This window comes from Lissotriton vulgaris, chromosome 6 (genome assembly GCF_964263255.1).
Source record: "Lissotriton vulgaris chromosome 6, aLisVul1.2, whole genome shotgun sequence".
In the NCBI taxonomy this organism is placed as follows: Eukaryota; Metazoa; Chordata; class Amphibia; order Caudata; family Salamandridae; genus Lissotriton; species Lissotriton vulgaris.
This window is the reverse complement of record NC_141694.1, coordinates 1,093,839,846-1,093,856,960: the sequence shown is the minus strand read 5'-3', so window position 1 is coordinate 1,093,856,960 and position 17,115 is coordinate 1,093,839,846. Positions and strand designations below refer to the sequence as shown.

General features: G+C 50.2%; 1 protein-coding gene across 1 annotated transcript in view; it reads right to left on the bottom strand.

The window, feature by feature from the left end:
- The window catches only part of ACAT2 (acetyl-CoA acetyltransferase 2), a 212,302-nt gene that overhangs the window by 66,155 nt on the left and 129,032 nt on the right, over positions 1 to 17,115 (bottom strand). The gene's annotated exons all lie outside the window — the stretch shown is intronic.

The window sequence follows — 17,115 nt, the reverse complement described above, 5'->3', positions numbered from 1 at the left end:
TGTACCTGTTATGGAATTCATTGTGTTTAGCAAACTTTTGCATACACCAATATCATCTGTACTTTTATTTCTTGTAGTGTGTGCATCAACATTAGGTAAAACGTCATATTTGTCCAAGAATGAAAGAACAGTAGGGTTCAATGAATTATCAGGCCGACCTAAAGTAGGATCAGCAGAATTTAGTGATATATAAACTTGACCTAAGATCTGAGCACCCTGCTGATTATTTGTATTTTCATTTTTTACCGGAATTAAAATTGCATGATCATCCAGTACATGATCATCACCAAATATCCCAGGACCAAATATACTTAACATATTCTTGTCATTTCTTATCTCAAAAATAGAAATTCCTAGGGTCCCACTTTTCTTGTCGGACCCAAACACAGGCATCCCAGGAACCAAAAGGCCTTGGGACACTTTGTTAACCTGCACATCACCAATACAGATAACAGAGGCATCACCGACACTCAAGAGCATAGTGCATCTTGAGAAGTCCAAAGAAGTAGCCGCTGACTGATATTCAACCTTTGCACCAAGCTGCGTCTTCATTTGGGTAGGTCCCACCTTTATGTGCTCTTTAGTTTGAACAACAGGACCTTGGGCATGGACTACCATTTTATACAGTGATTCTTTTGCTGCCGATACAGCCTGGTTTGATTGTACTGGTTGTGTTGATTGTATAGGGCTGAATACTTGATTTCCACTATCTCTCAACTCCTCTGGAAGATTAGGGTCCTCAAATACAGCTGGGTCTTTATTCGAAATTTCGGATCGAGGGGTGTGTTGACATATCCGTTGCATTAATTTTGGATGCCACTTTTCTGTATAAAGAAATCCTTAATACTTGGCTGGGAAGAGTTGGTCACCCCTCCTCCTCCAACAGAGGATGGGTTGCTAATTTGCCCAACAACCTTCAAATCAACCCCCAGGCTTGAACTTAACCCAGTTTTTCCCAGTACACTCTTGTCGCCAGTCTCATTCACCTCCTGGGTATGCTTTTTTGAGTGAGTTAGCTTTTTCCTGGCAACTCTTTGCCTTTTTTGTAACTGTTCTTGAAAGGACAGTTGAGCTTGGCCCCTTACACGCCCTGATCTCATAGTGTAGCCTGCTAGGGATCTTAAAAAGGTTTCCTGATTTCCGGCTATCTCCCCTGTCTGCAGTAACACAACTTGGACTGCCACAGCTGACCGTGACCCCACTGGCCACACCCGCACCTGGTCCCGGTCCACCGAGCCGCTTCCGCTGGGGTGAAGTGAGGGGAGGGTGGCAGTAGCTGTTCCGCCCGCTGCTCTCAGTTTCCTACTTCACTCCTCCTGCTCACTCCCAACAACGGCGACAGGAGCACAGGGGCAAAGGGGCACTGCGGGAGGGGGCGAAACTCGTCTGAAGCCCCTCCATATAGGGACAAGGAGGCAAGAACAGCATGGGAACTACAAGCTGGGGCTGGGAGCTGGGAACTGTGTAGGGAAACGCAGGGGCGAAGCAGCAGTTTTGGCCTCTACCTCGACGCTCACTACAATCAGCGGTCAGCGTGAAAACCAATATTCAGTGTTCAGCGTTCAATGTGACAAGCAAGCAGCTATATTCTTTTCAATGTCCCTGCAGTGTTACCCCCTTCGTGGTGCAGGCAACAAGTGGCCACTGCAGTTCTTACTGCTTTGCCATGCATCGGGTGCCCTCGATGAGCATATCTGCCCAGCACCAATCACCAGCCCACCAACACCAATGCGTTGTCCCGGCTCCGGTTTCTGACTCGGTCGGTGCTGGGTCGGGCTGAGGCTGACTTTTCTACGCCTCTCAGCGCTCTTGGCGAAAAGGCAAAGCTCAGCGGGGGCAGCAGGCAGCACCTCAACATCTCAATGGCATAGAAGTTGGCAAGATTTTGCGGGAACCAGTGACCACCGGAGGCAGGTGATGCAGCAATACAGCGTCCTTCTCCTCCACACTCTAGCATTACGGCCGACGATCAACGCGAAAACCTGGATTGAGGCCTGAAAGTGGTGATTTAGCCAGCCCCTTCTGCCCCGGAACACAAGGAGCGAGACAGTGCTGGTGGTGGCATTCGGCCACGGGGGGTAGACCATGTGAGCCGGGGATTTTGCCCAGAGGCACTGTACATTCCTAGAAGCCCTGCGATCAACGTGGAGGTCTGAGCCACGAGATGGGAGGACGGAACCCACACCTGGGGTGACCTGTGCAGAACTGGTGAAATGAGGTGAGGAGACACTGCGAGTGCATAGAGACACTGCTGGGTGGGGCAGATTCCAGTGGGGGTGCGGCTGATTTTAAAGTGTAGCAGGGTCATAGTGAAAGCTTCAAGAGGAGTGGCGATCAGACCAGAGAGGATCGCAGGGCCGATGGAGAGAAGCAGAGGCCCTGCCCCAGAGGCCAGGAAGTGTAGATAGCCCAGAAGAGAAAGTGGCTGGGTGGGGCCCAATAGACCAGCGAGGCGCAGGGTCACATTTAGAGGCGGTCACTCAATAATGCAGTAGTGGCCCCAATCTGAAGAACAATTCAACCCCAGGCTGGGGAGATCAGATGGACCCTGACCAGAGCCTTGGGCTCTGTAGGGCCGCTGTGAGAGCCATGCGAGGAGGGCGAGACTGGAACAAAGAGGAGCCCTAGCCCGAGGAGACATATAGAGGCCCTTCCCTAGTGTACGACGGTAGTAGACGGCGCAGGAGGGGGAGCGGACAGGCAAAGCTGCCCTGAAAGATCAGAGTGCCACGTAGACCACATTACAGAGGCAGCCTCTTGGATCAGTAGTGCCGGCCCCGGAAAGCAGAACTAGAGGAGACACCACAGGCGGCCAGAAGGACGGACGGTACATAGGCTGACCTGCCTCTCTAGGGTCAGCCGCTTCCAGAGGTGCACCTGGAGACCCTCCAAAACATCCTAGGTGCCTGTCAAATATTAGTGAGAAGTTCCCAGGAGAGAGAGAGAGGGGCTGCTCATGCCGCCATTCCCAGCCCCACCCCTGCCCCCCTCCGGACAACCTGGAGGGGAGGCCTGGCGGACCGGTGTGGTTACGTTTCACTTTTTAAGGGGCAAGGGATGAAGGCACGGGACAAGACTCCCCCCTAACAAGGGAGGATAAATACATTTGCCAAACAACTGCCACATACCACTATGGCAGAAGTGGCAACCTGGGGGACCCTTGAGCCAGGAGAAAAAGGGACTGTGCAGCCTCCTCACCTGGGGACGGCTGCAATCCTTCAGGCCACAGAGTACTCCCAGAAGTCTTTAGAAATTAAAAGTGGAGAGGTGGGGGCAGATGTGGCCCTACTGTGACACAATCTGCACAAGATCACTTCCAGAGTAACAGACTTTGAGAGACGAATAGCCATGCTGGAAGTGCCAATCCACATTCCTTGAATGACAGTACAAAAAACTCAAATGAACACCAATCAAATTGGCAGCCCGGGCAGAAGACACAGAGGGTCATTTCACTCGTAACAATTTGCCCTTTGTGTGTGGAAGGACCCCATCTGGAACAATTCTTTGAACAGTGGCTGCACATCTTTGTGCAGAGAGCCTTTCCCAAGTGTTTTCTAACTGAATATGCCCCGTGCCCTGTTGCCGAAGTCTCCATTGGGAGCAAAACCCAGGGTCATTATAGCTCGATTTTTGAACCATAGAGGAAAGGACAATACTCTACATACTGTCAGAGATAGGGCAGAGACGTTCCATGGCTCCCAGAAAATCTTAATTTTTCTTGGCTATACAAGGATGGTGCAACAGCAACATAAAACATTTGAACTAGTGAAGCAAAAATTGCAAGCCATGAAGGTACGATATATGCTACTCTTCTCTAAAACTCCGGGACGGTTTCCAAGGCAGAGATATCTATTCCGAGAACCCAGATCAAGCATGGAAATGGGTTGAGGAGCAACTCCCGGCTGCAGCCAAGAGGGAACCGCAGGGACCAGCGCGACAGGCAGACTGAAAGAGGCGACATACCCCATGGGGCACACGGAGGCAGTCAACACAGCAACAGAAAGGGTTCACCTCCAGCAACAGGGAAAAACACAGCTGAGAACAGATCCACTGACACAGATGCCAGAGAGGACCAGGACAAAGATGGTCTTGAGGAGCGGGTGGACAAGCACAAGTATCTGATGAATAAGCACCTCATGGTGAACCCAGCGTATATATGGTGCTAGAACTGTGGTTGGGAAGGGGGAGAAACCACGAGTAAGATGGGCTTTTGACCTCGAAGTTTATTTAGGGGTAGGATTATTAGGGAGGAGGAAACAGGGAGAGGCAACAGACCTTTCCACAGTTGGGAATTGGGTTGTTCGAAGCCCATACATAGCAAAGATTGGGCGGGAAGGGTTTGGGGGAGTAAAGTTTTATGTTTCACACTTAGGGCACTGCATACACCTCAGATAGAGTAACCAGGAGAGAGGAGAGAGATAAGGGACTATACCTCGATCACAAAGCTCACCCAGACCATACATGGAGCCCTTCCCGATGACCAATTAAAATGTATTACCTGGAATATGCACTGGCTGGGCTGCAAAACTAAAAGGGGAGCGGTTGCACAATACCTTCGGGAACACTCCCCAAAATTAGTGCTGCTACAGGAAACACACCTGATGGGGAATAAGTGTTATAATCCCTTCACAGGAGTAAGAACGCCCTGCCAGCAGCTGCGGGTTTCACAGGAGGATCGAGCAGGATGGCAATACTAGCCAATAAACCTCACCTTCCAAATCATGAAACAACGTATCAACCCCAAGGGATATCATATGGCGGTACAGGGGACTTGGAAAAGGAGAGGCCTTCTCATAGTGAATATCTGCATTCCCCCCACCCCCTCCCCCCCAAGTTGCAGAGCAAAACCCTAGGCCAACTGGAACCCCTATTAACCGTTGACACAGACATACATGTAGCGGGAGGGATTTTAACGAGTTGATGCACAGGCACCAGAACACATACCCGTACGCAGTTGCAACACAGGTATGTGGGCCTAGAGCGCTTTGCACTGGCCATGGGAAATGCGTGGAGGGAGAAGCACCAGACTAAGAGACAATAATAATTTTTATCATGGGCCCACGGGTCACGGTCTAGTCTAGATTATGTGATCCTGCCAGCAGATAAGCTCCACTGGATGAGACAGGCAGAATACTTATCCAGGGGTACCACATTTCATTCCTCGTTACAAATCCTACTGACGGTACCTTGGCCCTACATGAACTGCCTGTGGAGATTAGCCATGTGAGTTAAAATATAAAGACATTGTCAGAGCCCTACAAGTAGAAAACTCAACTATACTATGAAGAGAAAGAGGATCCAGTACACTCTGGTAACATTGGGGGGGGGGGAGGAGCTTCGCAAGCAACCAAGATGGTTGCGTGAGCACAGGGCTCCCGAGACCCTCGCTATCTCCCACATCTATCCTGAAAATTATCCTGACTACATCGATGGGTAATTGAAGACGAACCATAGCTGAGGTGGACATCGTTGTCCAAATTTGAAACGGACTTCGGGAACCGGAATAACATTGAGTTGAAGGTTGCGGCCTGCCCCTCGGAGATGCTCGGAGCTCGAGTTGACATGCCATCCGGGCAGTAGTTGAACAACAGCGGCCTGAGGCACCACAGACTTTTACTTTCATTTTTCGTGTCTCTGTGCAGACCCTCTCTGAAAATGCAGCCTGACACCAGTGGAGGCCCCCTTTTTTGATGGCTTGGCAATCATAAGGAGTTATCCTGACATTGGATACAGGGCCCTATCGGACTGTGGCCTCTGGTCGCTGCAGATGCTTTGATCGCAGCCATTTCTCCCGAGTGAACATACTGTGGAAGGCCATCTTGTCTGCAATGGCGACCAAACCGGATGGCGACAAGTCAAAATCTAAGACAACTCGGCGGGGTACCTATACACAAGCAAACAATATGGACCGGTATGCCCACTCTAAAGGATCCCCTGGTGGACCGAGCAGATCACTTGATGGTACTAGGGAGGATCCCTCCTCATCGGCGGAATTAACTTTGCAAGACGTCATGGGCACCATTGATAGTATGAAGGCGTCCATCGGCCAGCAATTTGAGACTCTCGCCCACAAGCTGGACACAGTTTCGATCGATGGGAATTGGATCCGTACGGACTTATCAAAAACTAACTAAAAGGTCAAATCTTTAGATCTGAAAACTGCCAGCCTAACAGGCGACGTATCTGACTTGCAGACCGAGGTTCGCAACTTACAGACCTCAAACGATCTTTTAGCTCGCCGGTTGGAAGACTTTGAAAGTAGGGCCCGGCGTAACAACGTACGCATTATTGGGGTTGCGGAAAAGTCAGAAGATCCGGCTGCCGATCTGTTTGTGGAAGATCTTATTACGAAACACCTCGCCCCCCGGGGACTGAGCAAATTCTTCGCAGTTGAGCGAGCTCACAGAGTTCCGGGCGGTAAACCAAAGGTGGGTGCCCCGCCGAGACCTCTCCGCCAGAATTTTTAATTTCCAAGATAGAGACGCTATCCTGCAGGCCTCACGGCTGAATGGACCTACAAAATATGAAAATACCACTGAGTTTCTACCCGGATTTTACACAGGCAGTCCAAAAACAGAGACTTTGATTTCTTGGCATCAAAAGACGATTGAGAGACATGGAACCGAAATACGCAATGTTATTCCCGGCTAGCCTTCGGGTGGAATACAAGGAACGTACATATTTCTTTGATCGACCAGAGAATGGCTTGATACTTTACCACGCCAATGTGACCCGGAGGAAGATTCTAGAGGAGCGGAGGGCGGTCCGATAGAGCAGGAATAGAATGCAAATGCTACTTACCAGTATGCATCTGTTCTTGGCATGTAGGGCTGCTGACATTCATATCTGTGCATAGATCGCCGCCTAGTCTTGGGTCCGGATGATTGCACATTGTTGTCCTGGAAGAGTCTTCGAAGTATCACGAGATAGGTGGCTCCTCCCCTGGACTACAGTGCGCATGGGCATCGACTCCATCCCCAGATTGTTTTTAGCCATTGTGGCCAAGATGGAGTGAAACTCAGCGAATGATGGCCATGCTATGAGCATATATGTGAATACTGCAGCTGCTACAGGCGCCGGCGAGGAGGGCGGGCGATATGAATGTCAGCAGCCCTACATGCCAAGAACAGATGCATACTGGTAAGTAGCATTTGCAGTTCGAGGCATGTGGGCTGCTGAATTCATATCTGTGCATAGAATACATGGCAGTCCCTCCATTAGCGGCGGCCGCCCGTGCCAGCTGCAGCAGTTTGGAAAAGTGTCTTGAGAACAGCCTGCCCTACAGCTGCCTGCTGTTTGGAGTGCACGTCTACACAGTAATGCTTAGTAAATGTGTGTGTGGTAGACCATGTGGCTGCTCTACATATGTCCTCTAAGGGAATGTTTCCAAGGAAAGCCATAGAGGCCCCCAACTTTCTGGTGGAGTGAGCTCTTGGTGGAATGGTAAGAGTGCGTTTTGCCTTTGCATAGCAGATTTGAATACATTTCACGATCCACCTAGCAATACCAGCCTTGGAAATAGGGTTTCCTTTGTGATGTGGCGCAAAGGCGACAAAAAGCTGCTTAGTCTTTCTGAAATCTTTGGTCCTATCAATGTAATACATTAGGGCCCGTTTAACGACAAGGGTGTGGAGCATCCGCTCCGCCAGTGACTCAGGATTTTGAAAGAACACCGGCAACTCAATGGTTTGGTTGATGTGGAACTGAGACACAACCTTGGGGAGAAATTTAGGGTTAGTGCGGAGCACTACCCTGTTTGAGTGAACTTGGAAGAAAGGCTCTTGGATTGTGAGGGCTTGCAGTTCACTAACCCTCCGTAGCGATGTAATTGCTACAAGGAAAGCCACTTTCCATGTCAAGAACTGAATCTCGCAGGAATGTAGTGGCTCAAAGGGGGGATCCATCAGTCTGGTAAGAACCAAATTGAGGTTCCTTTCAGGAGCTGCTGGAGTCCGTGGCGGAATGACTCTTTTGAGGCCTTCCAGAAATGCCTTGATGGCAGGCACCTTGAAGAGTGAAAGGTGTTGTCTATTTTGGAGATACGCGGCCATCGCAGACAGGTGAATGCGAATGGAAGTATAGGCCAGATTACACTTGTATAGATGGAACAGGTAACCGATGATGTTCTGAATAGAAGCATCTAGCGGATCAATGTTGTGGTTTGCACAATAGATGACAAACCACTTCCATTTCGCCGCATAGCAGGCTCTAGTAGTGGGCTTCCTAGCCTCCCGAATGATGTCCATGCAATTGGGAGGAAGGTTGAGGTAGCCAAACTCTAGGACTTCAGGAGCCAGATCGCCAGGTTGAGCTGTTGCGGATCTGGGTGCTGAATGTCGCCATGGCTCTGCGTCAGAAGGCTGGGTGTGAGATGTAGCCTTTGATGCGGTACCACGGACAGTTCTAGAAACGTGGTGTACCATGGTTGGCGAGCCCACGTTGGAGCAACTAGGATGAGAGTCATCGAGTGCTGCCTGAGCTTGCGTGCCACCAGCGGTATCAGAGGTGCTGGGGGAAAAGCGTACGCAAATTTGCCTGACCAGTTCATCCATATCGCATTGCCCTGCGACTGTGGGTGTGGGAACCTGGCGGCGAAGCTTTGGCATTTTGCGTTCTCCTCTGTGGCGAACAGGTCTATCTCTGGATGACCCACATTTGGAAGTACGGCTGGAGTACTGATGGATGTATCTCCAACTCGTGCATTTGGTGGCTGTGCCTGCTGTGCAGGTCCACCATCTGATTGTCCTTGCCTGGGAGATGCTCTGCCATGAGGAAAATGTTCCTCTGAATGGCCCACTTCCACATGCTCTGAGCCAGATGAGACAGCTGCGGAGAGTGCGTGCCTCCCTGCTTCTGAATGTAGTACATGGCCGTCATGTTGTCCGTCCGGATCAACACGACCTTGTTGCACAGATGTACTTTGAATGCCTTTATGGCCATGAAGATCGCCATCAGTTCTAGAACATTGATGTGCATCTTCCTCTGCTGTTGCGTCCATAGTCCCTGCACTGTGTATTGGAGTACATGAACTCCCCATTCCTGGAGAGAGGCGTCCGTTGTCAGGATGATCTGTGGCACAGGCTCTTGGAACGGTCGGCCCTTGCAAAGGTTTCGTGGATTCCACCAATGCAGAGAGTTGTATGCCCGACCGCTCACCAACACTAGGTCTTTCAACTGGTTGTGAGCCTGCGTCCACTGACGTGCTAAGCACTCCTGAAGCAGACGCATATGTAGTCTCGCGTGCGGGACAATGGAGGTGCAGGAGGCCATCATGCCTATCAACTGCATGAACACTCTTGCCGGAAGAGAGTGTTGAGGTCTGAATTTTTGGATCAGCGATTGAATGCTGTCGATCCTCACTGAATTCGGCTGTGCTGTAGCCGCCAGAGTGTTTACGGTCGCACCCAGATACTGCCGTATGTGAGCGGGCTGGAGATGGGACTTTGGGTAATTCAGTGAGAACCCCAGATCGTGCAGAAGATGAATGGTGTGGGACACATGGTCGGCACACTGCTGGGCCGACTTGGCTTGAATAAGCCAGTCGTCCAGATAGGGGTAGACGTGAATGTTCTGACGTCTGAGATGCGCCGCCACCGTTGCTAGGCACTTTGTGAAAACCCTGGGTGCCGTGGTGACCCCAAAAGGCAAAACCTTGAACTGGTAGTGTTTTGTATGGTGAACCTGAGGTATTTTCGGTGTGAAGGATGTAGTGGAATGTGGAAGTATGCATCCTTCAGATCCAAAGTTGCCAGGTAGTCCCCCTGTGGAAGCAGTGGAAGAACCTGCTGCAGCGTGAGCATGTGGAAATGCTCCGAGAGGATGTAAAAATTGAGTGGCCTGAGGTCCAGAATGGGCCTGAGGGATCCGTCCTTCTTTGGAATCAGAAAGTACAGGGAGTAAACTCCTGCACCTCTTTCCTGCAAGGGCACGAGCTCTATTGCCCCTTTTTGCAGCATGACGTTGACTTCTTGCTGCAATAAGTGCAAGTGCTCGTCGGACATAGGACAGTTTTTTGGGGGTATGTTGGGTGGAGTGGATGTGAGCTCCAGACAATAACCGTATTGGACAAGTTTTCTGACCCACCTGTCTGTGGTGATGGACTTCCACATGGGCAGGAACTGCTGGAGTCTCCCCCTGACCGGTGTTGCGTGGTCGGGGGGCAGTGACAAGGCGTCACTGTTTGTTGGCGGTGGAGGACCTGGAGCTGATGTTCCCACGTCCTCTGCCTTTGACGTTGTTGCCACGGTATCCACCCCGACCTTTGTTGGTATAAGAAGTTTGGGTGTTGCTTTTGTAGAATTGAGTGGACTGTGAAAGTTGACCCCTTGAGGTGCCTCTAGTATTGGAGCGACGAAAGGACCCACCCCGAAACTGCTGGGATTGCAAGGCACCCATAGACTTCGCAGTGTCGGTGTCCTTTTTCATCTTCTCGAGGGTGGTATCAACCTCGGGGCCAAACAGGTGGTCTGGGTTGACCGTCTGGTTTAAGATGGTAGTTTGAATGTCCGGCTTGAACCCAGAAATCCTCAGCCATGCATGTCTACGAAGCAGCACGCTAGTGTTAATCGCTCGCGAGGCGGTGTCAGCCACGTCCAGAGCGCACTTAATGGAAGCATTGGTGATAAGCTTCCCCTCCTGTATCAACATCTCTGCCGCCTCCTTATACTGATCGGGTAAGTGCTGTAAAAGGGTCTCTAGAGTATCATAGTGTGCCCTGTCGTAACGCGCTAGTAGCGCCTGTGTGTTGGATATGACCCATATGTTGGCTGCCTGCGCCGCCACCCTCTTCCCAGAAGCCTCAAAAACTTTTTATTCCTTGTCTGGGGGAGGAGCATCACCCGTAGTCTGTGAGTTGGCTCGCTTGCGTGCATTGGAGACAACCAGGGAATCCAGAGGCAGCTGTCCTTTGATATAAGTTGGATCGGTGGGCGCTGCCTTGTACTTCTTGTCGATTCGTGGGTTGATGACTCCTCCCCGGGTGGGCTCTTTGAACACCTCAGCCGCATGTTTTAACACCCCTTTCAGCATTGGCAGAGTTTTTACAGTTTTTTCATAGACCGAAAAGGTGTCAAAGAGGAAGTCGACGTCCACTGGGTCAGCATGGAGGTCGACGTCGTGATTGGCTGCCGCCCTCTCAATGAGGGCATTGATAGCCGCAGAGTCCTCAGTTGGGGAAGTTTTGGCTGAGAAAAGCTGTGGCTCCTGCCCTGAATGCGGGTCCCCTGGATCGCCACCTGCAGACCATGGTTCAGTCACATCGTCTGGGTCGGAGTAGACGGGGTAGCTATACTCATCCTCGTCGTTGCCATCACCCACCTCAACATGGGAATGAGTGGGTGAAAGTTCCTGAGCTTGTGGTGACACAGGCTCCATAAGGGCAGAGGCACCAGCAGAGTACATCTTTCTTTTAAATGGAATCTTTTAAGTCTCTAATTTTGGTTCAGGGGTGATCTTTCTCTTGAGGAGAGAGAGAGCTTGCCCGTGTTGGCGTCGATGAAAACCTCTTGACGCTCTTCTTCCGTCAGTTGCCGTGGCCGTGGGCCGGGGACCACCAACGCTGGCTTCGAAGACACCTTCACGGGTACTCCGGCCCCTGATTTTGCTGCGAAAGCTTTCGGCGCCGTCTTTGGTGGCAAGGTGAAGAGAATCGGCGTTGGCGCCTTCGCCGGTTTTTCTAGAGGCTTGGGCGGCACAGGGTCCTTTGGCTCGACTGCTGCGGTCCCCTCCCTAATCCGTTGAAGGGACTCCGTCTCCTTCTTAGTGAACGAGGCGGAGGGACGCGCCGGCTCGAGAGAGTCTTTTGCAGCTGGTTTCGGGGAGGCGACCGACGATGCGCTCTTCGGAGTCGACGCCGTTGCTCCCTTGGCCTTGTCGAGTGGAAGTGAGGCAGCGAGGGACTTGGGGTCGTCCTGCCGCTTCTTCGGGTCGAGAGTGGACTTCTTATGGTCGCCGACCTTCTTTGTGGGATCGAGTCGACCCTTACTTGCATCGACCGTCTTCGGCGCCGATGCAGCTGCGTCGGACCCTTTAACCTTCGGCTTCGATACAGTAGCCTTTGGGTCGGCCATTTTGGCGTGGCTCTTGAGCTCGACGGCCATCTTAGATTTCTTTGGCGCCGAGGCCTCCGAAGTGTTAGACCCGACCAGCGGGATCCGTGCTTTCGGTTTCGAGACGTCTGGCGTCGAGACCGTTGGTTTCACTTTCGGTTTTGACGGCACCGGGAGTGGCGCGGTAACAATGTCCGTGGCCGGGCCGGAAGGCGGGGCCGTGGAACGTGAATCAAGGTCTTGGGTAAGGCCCGAAGGCGATCCCTCGACCTGGGCCTCATCATGGCGGACGGCCCCGGAGTCAGTCTGAGGAAGCTCCTCGTCCGAGCTATCCTCTACGGTGGCAAGGGCCCCGTCGTCGTCCCCTACCTCCTCGACGACTTCACCGAAATCCTCGTCCTCCGCGTCGTAGTCGTCCTCGACCTCTGACGCTGGGTTAGATTCCGTTATCTCCTGGATAGCGTCGTCCTCGACATCCTCAGCGTCGAAGATGTCCGTAGGAGGTGGTGCAGATCGCTGGGCCTCCAAGCGCGCAGCTCGGCGGAGCTTGAGTGTCTTTTTGGACCAGAACTTGGAACAGGCCATACACATGGCCTCGTCGTGGTCCGGCGAAAAACACTTGTTGCACACCGGGTGTACATCGATATGCGGATACTTCGAGGCACACACCGGGCACCGTTTAAATGGACTTCGTTCCATGATGGAAGAGGTAGGAGCGTCGAGTAGGCCCGTCCGCGCCGAAAGCACGCGGAAGGGCAATGTCAGTTCGGAGCTGAGGAAATTACGAACCCGAACGAGAGACAATACCGACGCAAGTCCTAAAGACCTTTTGGTCTTAAACAAAGTAAGTTAACAACTATCGATTCCGACAGAGGGAACCGAACACATCCGAACCCAATGGCGGAAAAAAACAATCTGGGGATGGAGTCGATGCCCATGCGCACTGTAGTCCAGGGGAGGAGCCACCTATCTCGTGATACTTCAAAGACTCTTCCAGGACAACAATGTGCAATCATCCGGACCCAACACTAGGCGGCGATCTATGCACAGATATGAATTCAGCAGCCCACATGCCTCGAACACATAGTAACTGGCCACCAAACTTTACTGAAGAGACTGCAATGGTTCGAGGACAATGGATGTAGGATTTAATGTGTCATGTCTGGGAGTGGCGGGGCGATGGGTTGACTCTCCTCCTCCTGGGGGTTTCTTTTTAGACTTGTTTGATATAAGGGCGACAGGCACACTGCAAATTGGGGTGGTTATTTGAATTTCCGCAGGGGTGCAGGGTGGGGGGAGCGGGGGGGGGAGTTGTAACTGGTATTTGGTTTGGGGGTGGGGGGGATGTTTAAAAAAAAAAAAAGAAAAAACATTGGGGGAAGTCTACAAAAAAGTGACTAGAAATACAGCGCAGAACATAGTGGGAGTGAAGTAGAAGGGTAGGGAACAAGAACACAAACTAGATGGATGGCTTATAGCATTGGAAAGGGAATGGTTGGGAATCGGATCCGTGGAGGTATAGGCACGACTAGTCGCAACCAGGAAGCAGCTTCACAATCTTACTCCGAATGCGGCTTGAGACCATCATCTCTCGATACAGAGAAAATTGTATGAAACAGGTGAGCAGGCAGTCTGAGTGCCGGCCTAGCTGGTCAGGGGGAGAAGAAAAGGTAAGATGGGTGGCAGAACTACAAACAGAGGATGGTACACAGGTCAACACAGACAAAGACATAGAGCAAGAGTTTGCATGGTATTTTCACAAGCTTTATACAGCAAGGACATGCAGGTCCACGTAAGATATCTCCAATTTCCTGGCAGAGTTAAGGGTCCAGAGTTTGGATGTGGTAGATCTTGAGGCAGTAGAAACGGACCTCTCTATTAAAGAGAAAGAAGAGACCTTTGCAATTACGATATTTGGAAAAACACCTGGGGCAAATGGCTTGCTAGAGGAAATGTTTAAGTGCCTGGCCCCAATACTTGAATCACATCTGAGAAATGTATTCCACACATCCAGGGAAGACAGGGAACTCCCACCAGACTTTAATCCTGCAGTTATAGTGGTAATTCATAAGACAGGTAAACCCAGCGACGTTTGCGCCTTGTGTAGGCCAATCTCACTGTCAAATGCAGAGAGTAAAATACTGGCCAAGATTCTGGCGAAGAAGGTGGCGGGTGGCATCACATCTTTAATGCATGAAGATCAGGCTTTAGTTATGCCAGGGAGAGCCACTTGCCTCAACCTTAGACAACTACAAATGTGGCTTGCTGACATTCAAAACCACCAGGAGCATAGGGTCATTATTTCATTAGACGCGGGAAAGACAGGACATATGTACTTCTGACTTTAAAACGCTTTGGGTTTGCACCTAAATTTAGTCTGTGAGTAGCCCTGTTACAGAAAGTCCCAACTGTTGTGGTGAGTCAATGGTATACTCTCTGATAAATTCAAGCTGAGCTGAGGGACAGGGCAGGGTTGCCTGCTCTCCCCCTTATTATTTGCGCTCAGTCTGAAGCCCCTGAAGTCCTGGGTACACTATAAAGCGAATATGCAGTGGTTTCTGGGGGTGATCAGTGAACCAGAATAAAATCTCGATGTATGTGGACGATGTCTTGATATATTTTACCAACGAAGATACAACCATCCCTTCAATCCTATAAATTTTCCTTACTTCAGAAGAGTACACTGGGTACGGTATAAATTGGGATAAGTTTATGCTGTATAATTTGGGCAACTGGGAGGGGACCAAATGTCACGGTGGAGGGCTTCAAGTACCTGGGAAACAAGGGCACGGCTAACAGAGATATATTTCAGGAAAAGAATCTCAACAAGGTCCTAAGGGCTTTTCAGGAAGACATGAATAGATGGTATAATCTACCTTTAACGATTTTGAGATAGGCCGCACTACACAAGATGATTTCCCTGGCCAAATTCCAGTATATTGTACAAAACTCATCATTTGAGGTGCCAGAGCCCTATTTTGGCAAAATAGACAAAGTTTTGCGGAGGCAGCTCTGGAACAATGAAACACCAGGAAAGCGATGCAGATCCTATATAGGTCAAGTTACAATGGAGACATTACCCTTCCAGATCTGTGAGCATACTTTAGGGCCGCACAACTTAAGTTCATTAATGAGTGGTGTTTTACACCTCATAACACACTGGTCACACGACTAGAGAGTCAGGATGGCACCAGCCACCTACAGATATTATCAATATGAGAGACCGGACAGAAATTATCTGCTTACCCTAAACAAAGCCATGAGGAAAGTGTGGGACAATGGTAATATGGCCATTGGGAGGAGTCGGACAAGAACATCAGCAATTCCCTTGTGGAAGGGAAAGGCTCCTAAGGTCGTTGCAGCAACGGGGGAGGGCTCTGCACCTGGGCTTTCGCAATCGCCACCTTCATGCTTGGAGATTGAGGACCCACAGCTAATCACCATTGACCTTATTCAGAGGTGGTTGATGTCATCTTGGCAGCCAGGTGTCCCCTGATGGAAACCGTATACGCCGGTCATTAGGAAAAATTTATTTTAGTGGGGTACATGCCAGATTGACTTCCTACAGTTCAAATTATCTGACAATCTGTTTGTTCCATCACTTGCTTGGCAAAGCTTTTCTTTGGGCAAGTTAAGGGTCATCTTTCGGCCTTCCAACGGTTGCCAGATCAGCCTTCACTGTTTAAATCACCAATTGTGATACGATTTTTGAAAGAACAACCACATGGGTGTTCCCCTTCTCCCTTTGTGAAGCCCCAATGGGACCTTAATCTGGTCCTGACTTACCTAATGTAGACTTAGTTTGAGCTGCTTCACAGCTGTTTTACCATCAAGACTATGTTCCTCATTGTCATCACCTTGGGATGGCGAGTGAGCTTCAGGCTCTTTGCGCTAATTCACCTTACACTACCTTCTTCTCAGACAAACTGGTTCTGTGGACTATGGCATCCTTCCTGACGAAAGTTATGACGTCATTCCACATCAGTCAAACCATCACCCTGCTGGACTTCTATCCTCTGCCTTACCCTTCTAAGGAGGAGAATAGGCTTAATTGCTCGAACCCCAATAGAATGCTTTGCTTCTAAATAAATCACACAAAAGACCATTGGATTGAGGATCAGCTCTTTGTGTGGTTTTCTGGAGTGAAACAAAGGCAATGAAGTGCAGAAGAGAAGCATCTCCGACTGGATTGTGCTCTGCACGAAGATCTGCTATGCACTGGCTAAAAAGAAGCCTCTAGAAGGACTGTGTGTTCATTCATCCTGGGCCAAAGCTGCTACCACTGCATTAGCACGCAGAGCCCCTATCCTAGGCATCTGGCAGGCAACTACGTGGGCGTCTCACCATACGTTCAAGAAGCACTAATGTCTGGGCGGTCAAGTTCACAAAGAAAGTTATTTTGAGTACTCTGTCCTGCAGGACTTTCTGGTTTTAGTATTTATGAGAAGAACAAGTTTCTTACCTTTGGTATGTTGTTTCGGGAGGAGACTATAGAATTATAGAATCCACACCGACCCACCCATCCTTCTCATCCTGGATGATTGGAATCTATCCATTAGTAATATCTTAAGTGTAGGAATCTGCACACTGCCTACCACTTTGCTTTTGGGGATATGCTTCCAGAGGGGAGGTGGGGGACAGGGGGGTGCACCACAGTCTCAAAAGCACTGAAGTCAGAGCAAAGAAGTGGCACCTATATTGGCCATGCGCGTCATTTCCAGAGGGCAACTGCATCAGTGTGAACCCGCAATGCACCACCTCCGGCAAGGTACTGCTAAAAAAAATCCAGATCTAGTCTGGGGAATATTCAAAAGGTGAGGAATTTGCAGCTACATACCAGAAAAGGTGTTACCGAAGGTAAGTAACTTGTTCATTGTTGCACCTTACCTTGAAGGATGAAAAGTACTAACTGATGAGGAGTTATACCTTAGAAAGGGGAACACAAACAGTATAAGAACTTCAATCTTCATGAACAGTCTCAACATTATGGTTAAAAAATGAGGAGTGCGCAACTCCTGATTTAAAGGGAATAAGGAAAATTAAACAAGGTTACCCCTTCTAGTTTTGT